The sequence below is a fragment of the Anas acuta genome, chromosome 2, assembly GCF_963932015.1.
Source record: "Anas acuta chromosome 2, bAnaAcu1.1, whole genome shotgun sequence".
In the NCBI taxonomy this organism is placed as follows: Eukaryota; Metazoa; Chordata; class Aves; order Anseriformes; family Anatidae; genus Anas; species Anas acuta.
In genome coordinates, this window is record NC_088980.1 from 80654881 (window position 1) to 80667591 (window position 12711).

Consider the following 12711-nt stretch of genomic DNA (forward strand, 5'->3'; position numbering starts at 1 on the left):
CACCCAGCCCAACACCTGGTCAAAGTTATTACACCAATTTTTATTTCTCTGTTCTCAAATAGAACAATAATCCCTCTAGATTAAAACAATTTTCAACCCATTTTGCAACTCTTACTGCTAGCTCCCTCTCAGAGAATATTGTCTTATGACTGCATCTGAGGTGAGCTCCAGTTGTGCTCTGTGATCTGATCCTTACCCCATAAGCCACCAACACAGTCATGTCTTGTGAGATTACTGCAAGAATCATCCACGTTTGTGAAGCTAAGGCAAGACAGAGGCCATCAAAGCAGAAAAGTGTTATTAATTAGTACTTAGATTACTACAATGAATTACAATGAGTAGGAAGAATTCTTTAATTCTACATTGAACCTTTCTTTTGAAACATAGGGTGGTTTCCTTACAGCAAAAGCCATAAGAAAAAAAAATAATCAAAATAAACATGTGTTAATTACACTCCTGGACCTGCTTACATGTCAAAACTATTTTTAAAATATTGCTTCATTGTTGAGGGTTAGTGTACTTTAACAGCTAGTGGCAGAACATGTCCTAAGTAGGGATTTTCCATTGCATACAGCAATTACAGACAATTGACATTTGATTATAATAACCAGCAAACTTTCATGAAATAAATGACACCTGAGCAAGTTTCATAACCTTTTGCCTCGCCCTACCCTGGAATGTATCTGCTGTGTGAGGGCTAGGAACGTTTCAGTCAACTGAATTATTTCAAACCAAGAGTGCAGAGCTGTCCCGAGATGGGCTCTGCTAGCCAGCTCTTGTGCTGTTGGCAGTGACTTTTAGACCTATTTACTTAAGTGTCATTCTGAATACACAGACAGGAGCAAAACGGTAAAGGGACTGGACTGTCCTCCCTGTCTGTGCAGGGATTATGAGCTTGCATCCATAAGTCCCTGTGTTTCGTGGGCCTGTTTAACAGTGCCTTGCATTTTTATCAGTTCTCTGCTTACGTCAGTGAAGGCAGAGTGGAGGTGGTGCTGCCAAATCAGAATCATTTTGCACAGACATGCAGGAATCGTGCCACTGTTTTTAGTGCCTGTGGTTTGAGCAGCAGCAGGCAGTGTACAACCACTCAGCTATATAACTGTCTGTGGAAATTTGCTTGCTTAATGACCAAGTCCAGATAAACTACCAAGAGCGCACAAACAATGCACGAAGAGGGTTAGATTTGCCAAGATCTCTGGCCTTGAGTAGCGTTGGGTCATGATACGGCATAGAAAAGGCATGTAAAGGTGTAGCTTTCAGCATGGATGGCAGAACTGTATTTCCACAGACAGAAGGTTTCTGCTGCAAGGTCAGTTAACAGGTCCTTCTTCTAAATGGTAATATGGAAGGAAAGTCTTCTTCCTTTGAAGAATAAAAAAGAAAAGACTGAGAAAACGTATTTGTACCCTCTTGATTCTGACCAGAGCATGAAACACTGCTACCGTGTTATACCTTGAGATTTGTTGCCTAGATTGCTGCCCTCAAAACTATCCCTCCCTGCCACACAGCCATTGTCCTTCACAATCATCCACTCACCTCCTGGATCTTAGCTCAGGCTAAAGAGTGCAGCTAGAGCTGAGAAACTTTGACAGTGCTTGCTTTCCTTTCATTCTGATAGGGAAGAACAAGCCCTTGCAATTGCAGCAGTCAGTGTGACTGGTGTAAATCGGGATCACAGAGAAAGCATGGATAGTGTCTGGAAGATGTTTCAGATACTAAACGGCTGCACAGCACTGAGTACACTTTTACAATGTAATTGGACAACGGTTATTAGGTTCTTGGCAAATCCATTGTTTTCTACCCACTCTCAGTTTTTCTGTTTTTTTACCAGAGACTATTAGACTGTGGAGTTTATTCATCTTACATGCAACGAGCAGCTTAACAGTTCTGACACCTGAACTTTTGAGAACCCTCAAGAACTCTTAACTGCTCAGCTTGAAAAAAAAAAGTCGAGGCCCAGCACAGAACAGATGTATAGTAATAAACTTATCTCATAATGTCAAATGATTAAACAGTGGATTCTTTTTTACATTTAAATATACAAGACTTTCCATTAAGGGGCTTTGTTGACTCTGATAACAGTTTCACAACCATTAAGTTTATTTCTACAGCTATTTGTTAAAAGCTAATAGGGAAAATAATAGAAACTAATTGAAAAGCAAAGCAAACAGAGCAGAGCCCAGAATGTTTCAGTTAATAAGCAATAGAGATTGTATTGATTTCATTTTATAAACAACATTAATCCTCAATAACAATTAAAGTGTAGACAGGTTGCTTGTTTAAGTTATCAGATAAGATGGCCTACTCAGGTATATATCAGGGGCAGTAATTTGAAAAGGATATGAGGATTCAAGAAGCTATTGATCTATCCATCATGAGTTTGTGTCAAGATAAATGTTCTTGGTGAGGTGCAGGAGTTCCATTTCAGCCTTCTTAAAACTAAAAGCTAAAGCTCCAGCTGCTGGAAAACATTGTGAGCCTGGACAAAAATGGTAGATTTTCAAAGCAGCTTTATGTATTTTCCTCTGAATCGTAAAGGTGACTGAAATGGGGTGTCAGATGTTGAGTGCTCCTCATAAACAGATGGTGGAAGTGAGTGCTTGTATCCTCAAAGCAGAATCTGCACTCAAGCCTATGGCAAGGTTTGGTCCTGGGTATCCTCTGCTGGCAGAAAACTGCAAAAGCTGTTCGTGAGACACTTCTGCTCCTAAACCAGAAGCAGAACATAATCCCCTTCGAGCTTGTGGCTTAGAGCTATACTGAAGGATGGAAAATAATGATGAGAATGCAAATCCAAATAAAAGCTTTTTGCATTTTACACAAAGGACAGCGTTGCAATATTCACAGCTCTGGTGTTGACAGGTATTTGCTTGCAATATCTCTGACTCTGAGTGCTAGGTGGTGAATGAAAGCCTCTCAAGGCATGTCAACATAGCTGACCATGGAGGTGTTCCTTTTATTTAGCTGATGGTGTAACAGTGGCTGGGAAGAGAGGCAGGATGGCCCCAGCGTGGCCCTCTTTTAGTCTCACGAGCAGCCTGGGGACTGAGCTCGGTTGGTCCTCCTCTGCAGCAGGCAATGGTGAAGATGTATCTCGTTCTGTTGGCAGAGGTACGACTTGGCTTGCTGTTCTCCTGCAGAAATTGAGCTGATTTTCAGGGACTAATGCAGCATCCATCGGATTAAAAAGGAAGAAGGAGATTAAAAGGAAGAAGGAGAGACACTGATGTCAGTTTCTGTTTTATTAAACATACGGCACAGAAGTGTGAAATAGGCAGCAGAACAAGGACTGACACTCTGTTTTCTTCCCTCCAGCAGAACGTCTAAGAGACTACACACTCTCCCTGGCCAAGAAAATATCTGATTATTCCAAGTAGTGTGGAAGCTTCCACAGGAATAGAGGACATTAATCCCAAACTGCCTTACAGGCTCTTCAAGAGAATTAATTCAAATTCTTTTGTGGTGAGGGGGGAAATTGAAGCCCATTCCCCTGTAGATGTGGGTGAGGTCTCTGGTTCTGAGCCAGGTGGATAAACCAGGGGTAACCTCCTCCAGCTGTGCTTGGAGAAAAATGGAGTGTGCTCCTACCTCAGACCATAACAGGGTCTGACTGGGGTACATGGTTTGAAACCCCTGTAAGAGTATCCTATGTCCTAGAAAAAAGTCAGATTTAACATAGGGTCTTTTCAACAGCACTTTCTGTTCGGTAGAAACCCTAGTGTGTGATATATGTGGACAACCTTAAGCTAGAAAAAAAGGCTTTTACTCTAGGAGGTGCTCTGAGAGGGGCTGTGTGAGGGCAATGTGTTTTTCTCCTTTCTGAACTGAAATGCTGTCCTCTGCAAAAGAACACTGGGATCAAACTCATGACTTTGGTGGAGAAGTAAAATCAAGAGTAGCCATGCTAGAAGCTTGTAATTAAATATTCTTTGTTCAAGATAAAATGTATTGCACTGTATACAAATCATAGTTCAAAATGGAGTAGTACACTGCATATATTTGCATTCCTGCTTGTTTAATTTATATTTTTAATTAAAGAGAGCAATAGAGATGGCTGGAGCTAAGAAATGACTGAGAGATAAGCTAGCAAATTGACGTAAATGGAAGTATATTGCCTAGATTTAGCATAGGAGACTAGAAAAGACGGTAACAAAAAGGAACCAAAAAAAAAAACCTGTCTTAAGGCAGAAGCTTGCAGTTGCCCTGGGTAAAAATTTCCTGTTAACTTTTGCAGCCCTTGGAGAGTAGCCGACTGTCATCAATTCCTAGTCAATATTTGTGTAATGCTCTTTGGCAAGTCACACCGTTTGCTATTTGCTAGATCAATGTATAATAGTCCAATGACTCAATATTATAAAACTCAATGACCTGTGAAACTTCAACATTTACATTTCTGTTAAAGTCTCAAATAGTTTTTTATTAGTAGGAACTCGAGCTAAAATGCCAATCAGATAAGCTTGATGACAATTATTAGGTATTTTCTTAGTCACATTGAGACAGATTCTAGTGCTCTTTCTAAAATTGAAAAATATGAAGTGAATGAAACTACTCACGGGGAAAGATGGGGCTCATCAGACATTTGACATATTAGAAGATGTGGAGATCAAAATCTCTCCCAAGCAGCATCAAAACCTATTTGAAATTTCTGGCTTTATTTGGTCTACTTCTTACGGCATGTTGTAGTTATACCCAAATAGGCATAAAATATTTATTGTCCTACAGTAGAGAAACAGCAGAAACTGCAGCAGAAACTCTCTGCGTGAACCACAATTAGTCATCTGGCTCTCAATGTCTGTGTCGCTTTGCTTGTTTTAGAGTGGTAGATATATTACAGGATGAAATCCTGACCCCACTGAATTCAAAGTAAAACTCCCAAAGGAGAGTATCTCAATCCTGATGGGGAGCATACCTGCCTTTCCTTTACAGCCTCTTGAAATACTCCCATTATAGACTGTTGCCCATGTTCACACTGGCTCCTGGGTCCAGAAGTCACCACGTTGCTCACGTCAGGTGAAATGACATGAATAAATGAGCACTGTGTGAGAGAGGAGCAGGGCTGCTGCTGCCAGGCTGGGCATTCACCAATGGTGCCATGTCTCTGTGCAGGGCCACCAGCTTCTGCAAATGTATTTCTGCTGATTGGGCACTCCCATTATGTTTCAATGCACGGTCACACCTGGAAATGTGAACTGCTCCTGTAGGTGGCTTGCATGGCTTAAAGCTGTGTCACTGACAGTCCTGAAAGCATTAAAAACATGCAGGTGAGCCACTACATCTGAAAAGTAAATCAGGAAACTTGGTCTGTAAGTGGTTACAGCTTCAGTTAACACTCATTGGTGGGTGGTGTCAGCACTTCAGTCCATTTTGGTGCAAGATCAGAAGGGTGAAGTTAAACTAAACTCAACAGAGATGCCTGAGAGTGCTCACAGCAGCAAGTATAACAGAGAGGCAGACCAACAACTTCCACTCATCTGTTATAAATCACCCCCTCCGAGCTTGTTGTCAGGTGCTGCAGTGTTGTGAAAGTCCTACATCAAACAACGATACTGATTTGACTGACTGGCTCTGGGTAGAAAGTTCAGGTATGCTAACTGTATGAATGTACCATTACAGTAGCAGAGTTGCATGCTAGAGTTGTAATTCTGTGTTAAGAAAATAGATTTAGGTATGTACAGACATTGCCACATAGACAGGAATCCCTTTCCCATTTCTTCTCTTCCCTTCCCTTGAAGGATCTTCAACAAGATAGTTCACAGACATTAGCCAGAGCAACCATTTTGACAAATGGTCTTATTTATTTTTTCTCGTGAGAAACTATTTAACAGTCTATCAAGATTAGGCTCAGTTGTGAAATGAAAACGCTAACAACAAAAATGAATCTATTAGTAATAATCTGATCTGGTTAATAGTGAGGGCTGGAGCAAGGAGTGCTCTGCAGACCTTTGAGGCACAGCACTGGAAGATTTAAGGAGCTAGCAGAGGATGTGATAGAGGACTTGAGAAGCTCTCTGCTGGCCAAGCCTGAGTTTGCAAGGGCAATTATATGGAGCATACACAGTTACCCAAATGAGGACTATCTACAGCCCTTCAGAAGGTAGGGTACAAATCTGTGAATCTCAGCAGTCATACCATGGCTACTGTGCTCGTTCCTTCAGCGAGGTGGTGGTGATGTGCTCCTGCTCACAGCTGTTCATGTTTTACATTTCGAGTAGCCCCTGTGCACTGCTCCCACAGCCTCTGAGGAACAGGAATAGTTGGGATATGTGAGGCATTTCAAATAACACACGTGAGAGAAAAAATATTGTCTGGTTGCAGACATGAGAAGATAGATAAGGTTTGTTGTATTATTCCCATATCTCTGAAGAGCTTTTCTGACAATTTTTAACTGACTTGGACCATGCTGGCCACGGTATGGCACCTCTGCTGCAGCAGTGCTTTGCGTCCCTCCCTTAGCACAATGGGCTCTGTTTACTTTGCACGGTATGAATACTCTGTAAACACGTGTGTATATGTAAGTGCAGGTTGTTACATGCACTTACTACTTGAAACGGCTAAAAGCAACTGTTGGGTCACTATTTGCATGAAGAATGTGTGTGGGTTTATCATTATGCAAAAGGTATCAGACACACCTGCTAGAACAAATGAAACATTTCTAGAAAAAACAAACCTGCCTTTTTGCTGGAGTGAATATCTGAAGTCTTTTCTCTTGCGTGTTGCACCATCTCACCACACTTCAAATGTCAACACTGGCTTGGGAAAGTTTGTGTCACCCTGATTCATGCAACCCTTGAAACAAATGCTCATGAGACAAATTAGGTCTGAAGCAATGTGAGGACAGAGTAAAGGGGGGAGGACAAGGAAGAGGCAATCCATCTAGCAAGAAAAGCTAGGATTATGTCAACAGAACACAATGCCGTGCAGAGCCAACACAGTATTCCTAAGCAGCATTATACAGTTGGACATAGCTATGTTAGGTAACTTCTTAAACTACCTCTGTACCACCAGTGCTTGCTTGTCAGAGCTTGGTGGCATTGCAGATCAGCATCGTCAGAGCAGTTCTGCCTGTCTTGCAGGGTGCTTGCGCTGGGGTTGCCCTGCCATGTCCTTCTATTAGGATGGGCTCACATCGGTTTTCAGTTGGAAGGAGCATCTTCAGGCTGCTTGTGAAATCAGGCTCTTGTGTCTGGGAGAAGCAGTTGTCCCAGCTCTGCCTGAGGGCAGCCCTCATCAGGAGTCTCCACTGAGCTGAGTAGCAGCCTGGAGCTCCTGAGAGAAATGTACACTGCTATCCTTTCACCCCTTCACGTGTATGAAAGGGCTTTGTTCAGATCTGGGAGTAAAAGCACACTTTGGAAGCTCAAGTTCAATATACCCTGCCTACCTTTTATTTATTCTGTTTGCACTGTAGTAAATGTAGTCTCACCCACAGCTTCCCTGTTTTAGAAAGTCTGTGAGGCTGTTGGGCCTTTTAAAAAAAAAGCCCTGTTAATTGTGTTACGTTGAGTAAGAAAATTGGAGCTATCAATCACATATGTATAAAAGGAATGAACAGGGTAGCTCTCTTGGGAATAAGCAATGAAAAAAAAAAAAAAAAAAAAAACAACAAAAAAACCCACAGCAATACAGAAGACAAATCACAAATGTTGTTCTTTATCTTCATTATTTGAAGCATGTGAACAAGAAACTACATGGCCATTGAAATAACACTGACTATGAAATAAAAGGAACAGCAAAGCAGGGAATGCTAGTTTAGGATAAGGTGCACTAGGTAGCAACGTGTTTAATATATTGACACAAAAGATATAAAGAGATTTCTGTTTTTCAATACCACTCAGTGTTAGGCACTACATTGGCTGTGCACGGATGAAACAAGGTCTAATAAGGGACACAGTCAGTCTGTGGTGGTTTTACACAGTCCTAAGAGGTAATTTACCCATAGTGTACCCTCATTGCAAACATAAGAATTTTCTTTATTTAGTAATTCTGTATTTGTTCATACAATTCTGAAATCTGTATTCAGTGTTGTGAGAGGAGTACACTTACAGAGCCCTGAACCTACCACAGTAATTCCATGTTTCCAAGCCAGTAGACTAGCGATATGCCACTTTGTGTTGGTTTCCTCACCTGCATCACTTGTCATCTACCTAAGCCCAGTTAGGCCTGTTTTGTTTTTGCTTTCCCCTCCAAATCTTAATTAGTGCTCAGACCTTTGGTGGAGAAAGAAAGACTTGAGTATAGTTTCTCAATCTCTCTCTGAACTCAGAAGTCATCATGAACCTGGTTAATCCATGCTGTCAAATAACAAGGCTTTCTGCTCATGTCAGTGAAAGAGCATTGAATTGAAGCCTGTATTGTTAATGTCAGGCTTAAAAACCACAACAGAAAGGGAGAATGATGCTACCAAGGTAAATAAAAGAATAATGTACATGCATATTGTGTCTTTATATCCCCTTACAACTGCACACAAATTGTGAAGCAGATTTAGTGAAATCACACTCGTTTCCCAGGTGGATTTCTGAATGAATAAATGAGAAAACAGTGAAGATAATAAGACGAATGAATCTTTCAAGTCACTCCACTCTGCTCCCCAGTTTTGCATTTTTTTATTTTTATTTTTATTTTTATTTTTTTGGCCAGTGGGGTGATCTCTGAAATTAATCTGACCTACTATTTTATTTTAAAAACTAAGACCTTGGTCTTGCAAAGATTATCACACCTGTTTCTGGTTAAGCATGTAAGTAATTCCAAGGAATTCAATGTGATTCTTTGCATACTTGAAGTTCTGCATGTTTCGCATCATCAGATCTAGCACCCCCTATCAGCGTCAACATGTATCCTTGCAGGAAAACATATAATATCTGGGAGTAATGAATTGTGTTTCAGCCCTCTTGTCTGAGAGGCAATGTCATCTGCATAAGAACTGACTGAAAATACTAATAAAAAATGGAAACAATAGGAAAAATAAACTAGTGCCAGAAACATTGTGCTAATAATAATAATAATAATAATAATAATAATAATAATAATAATAATAATAATAAAATAAGTGATGTAAACTGACAGATCAAGCTCTTCTTGTCTTTATGTATTACAAGGAAGGACACGTGATAGCACAAAGAGTACATATTTATTACAACCCACGGAATATGTCTTGTTTTCCTGCTATGCTCTTGTGACCTGTCAAATATATCTTCTGCTATAGCATCTGACTAGGAAATAAAATGAACTGTTATCTTCCGTAATTTCTCACCCCTTGAAACAGAATAAAAACAGAGCAGATGCATATAGCTTAGGTAGCTATAGGCTGATTTTGGTAGGAGAGTATGGTCCCTGATAAGGAAGCACCCAGGCTATCGTGTTCTCCATAAATACATTTGAGGAATGCTTCTGTCCAGGGAAATCTGGAGAAATCACTTTGGTAAACTGGTGATCAGCTCACATTTCCCTGTAGAAACCATAAAATGTGCAGAAAGGCAGCAAAAGAGAATCTCACCTACTTCTGCTGTACAACTTTGGTGCAGTTGTTTGTATTTTCCAGTTGCCAGAATAAATGATGAAAAATAGCTGACTTCTCAATTGTTTTAGTTGAAAGCATTAAAACCTTTAGGCTTTCAAACAGTAAGGACAACTCCATTAGGACAATTCCATTATAACATTTATGTTTTATTCCTCCAGCTTAGATTTTTATGTACAAACAAAATTCTCAATGCTTAAATAGCACTCATCATCCATTATCTTAAAATTAGACCTATAAAAACTACGGGTTCCCTCTGCATGTAGGAAGCTAGTAATAGGGCTAGGAAGTGCTGGTCTAGTAATATCATTTATTCAGATCACAACTATCATCTTAACTTTGATTATAAGGAAACTGAAGGATCAGGACTGGTGCACCTTTGTGGATGTATCATGAATGTGATGATGGTTTATTATATTTTTAGCTACTCTGTTTTCCCTGTGTCTGTGTTATTCAAGTTACCAGTGGTTTTTCTGTTGATGGATGTGAGATATTTTTCACTTGGCTGTTTTCTTTTTAGCATAATAAGTCTAATTTGCTAACAATACATCAGGTGTTTTTTCTTGCCTATGATTTTTAGGGACTGAACCAATGAGGTCAGCTTCTCCCATTGCATCATTTGGCACAAGGATTCCTTTCTGTAACTCTTCCTATCTTCTCTCCAAATGATACCATCGTACTATCTCTTGATAGAAACTTTCACAGCACTGCCTGAGGAAAGGGAAAATCCCAACACACATGCACGCACGTGAGTACCTTAAGCATCCTCTCAAAAATGCTTTCGGAAAGGGACTTACTCTTAATGCAGATCACACGGGCTAAAATCAACCTCTCTGTTAGGCCTAATTATATAAGCGGAGCCAGCTGTCCCCCCCAGCTCCTTTAGTTCCTTGAAGGTTACTCTATCTCCGTGCCTATCAGGTTGCTGTTGCCAAGGATTTTACAGCTGTACTCCGAGAAGATAATCTATGGTCAGTCCATCTCATCTGTATGATCACAGGTAAGCTTGGTTTCTTCAAGAGCACTTCATCCCCTTTCTTTGCTTCCCCCCTATTTCTGACATGTTGCCTTCTGTCATTTGGTTGTTCTTCAAAGGAGGAAATTATTGGAGCACCCAAGACAGCTTCTCATACCCAAGAAATTCACTCATAGTTTAGCTTCAGCAGTGACCTGGAAGGTGGGGTGACTTTTCTTCTGGCTGTGAGCACTCATCCATGCAGAAAGCAACTCCATAGTGTGGGGTGTTTAAAGGAAGGAAATGTATCTCATATCCCAGTTATTTATTATTCCAAACATGTTGGAAGGCTTATTTTGAGCTGTGGTAGATGTCTTTTTTTATTCCCCCTATTCAACAGAAAATGTTTAGACAGTTTGAAGAACTCTTGTCTCCTTTCCTCTATTTGAGCTCAAGTCTTCAATTAGATGTAATTGAAAAAGGTAGAGTAAATGGCAGGTGCCTGCCTCTTTTGGAAGTCATAATTATGACTAGCTTGCAGACTTGGAATTTTGATGACTGAATAAATGAAAGAAGACAGATGTGTTTGTGTACACACCGACAGCAGTATTGACAAGATGACACAGTGACATTCGTATCTCTGTAGACCGTAGAATGAGGTGAAAAAGTGAGGGGTTTGGGCTACTTTCCCCCTCTTATTTGGAAAATGAGTATCTGTTTTTTTCTCTCTTCTTGTCTGTGGATGAGGTGAATTTCTATTGTGCCTAGGAAAAATAAATAGCTGTAATTGGGACTTTGGTATTCATTTCTGCTAGCTATAGGGTTCCCATTCAACGTATTCAACAGAGGTCTTGTATTTCTTTTTCCACTCGTACTCTTCTTGTATTTTCCCAGTGTATTCTGCAAGTAAGAAATGATCTTGAATCTGATTAAAAATTAGAATGTGCTGCCAGGTAATTCTGACTCCTAAAATCAAAAGATTTCAAAAAACAAACAAACAAAAAAACCTTTAAAGTCCTATCTTAGACTTGTCTGTTGTGTGATATTTTTACCAAAGAGCTTAAAAAAAGAAAAAGAAAAAAAGAAAAAGACAAGTATTGCTTTAAGTGGAACAATAAAATAGTTGGGTAACTAGGTTCTTTACAAGGTCTTGATGCTCATTCTGCCATAGCTTATCCGTGGTGATGCTGGGGGCAAAACAAGTTCTGCTAACAAACGAACTGTGAACAAGCTGTTATCTAATCTAGGTCTTAATAAAATATTGATGCCTCTAAGACATTAACTATTTTCTCTTCATATATTTTTATCCTGCCTATCATTATTGTATTTGATATTAAAAAAAAAAAGTTCTCAAAACACTGTTTGGTCAGCAGTTCTCTGTTTGCTGGGCTTTTTTTTTTTTTTTTTTTTCATTATCTTGCATGTTCAAGATTCATGTGTTCATGTATTATCTTGTTGCATTCTGTGTATGCAGTCACGGCATGGTCCCTGTTGAAAATGACTCCTGATTTCTAATTCTGCAGACCCAATGAGAAAACTTCTGGGTATATTTTTAACACACTTCCTGAGCTCTGTTCAAGAACAGTGTGTTATTTTAAAATAATTTCTTTTACACTTTGTAACACAGGCTTCATACATGATCGGACTTCACTCTGATGCTGCGCTTGCTGTGTGGGAAGGGTTCCAAATTGCTGTGTCTTACAACTTTCTTCTCTTTTGCTGATATGTAAGCTTAAATACCCAGCAAGTAAATTAAAATAGTGTGATGTTTATAAACATGTTGATGGTATACATGGGGCTAGGGGACTTCAGTGTGAAGTGTGGTAACATAAGTGGATCTTTATTTTCTTGTCTCTTAGGAATTTGCCTCTGTTGTAAAGACAATTTCTAGTGCACAGTATCTAAGAAAGCACATGCAAAGGGTTGCCTAAAGGAACAGTTTTACTCATCTATTTATCCTGCAGAAAAAAAAATAAAAAAATAAAGAAAATAAATTGCCAGGGATATGCTTTCATTGTTCCCAAAGGAATAATAGAGGTAAAGAAACCATCTAAAGTGAGGGCAAAACACCTAAGCAAATAGTGAAGAAGAAAGGACTTGAAACAGCTTCTAACAGAATGTCTCTTCCAATGTCAGACTATTAAGGCTTTTTAGACTGGATTTTTTTTTGGAATTCAGTTATTCTCCATTAGCTCATACTTCATTTATGTTTTCCCCTGCTATTCTACTCACTGAAATA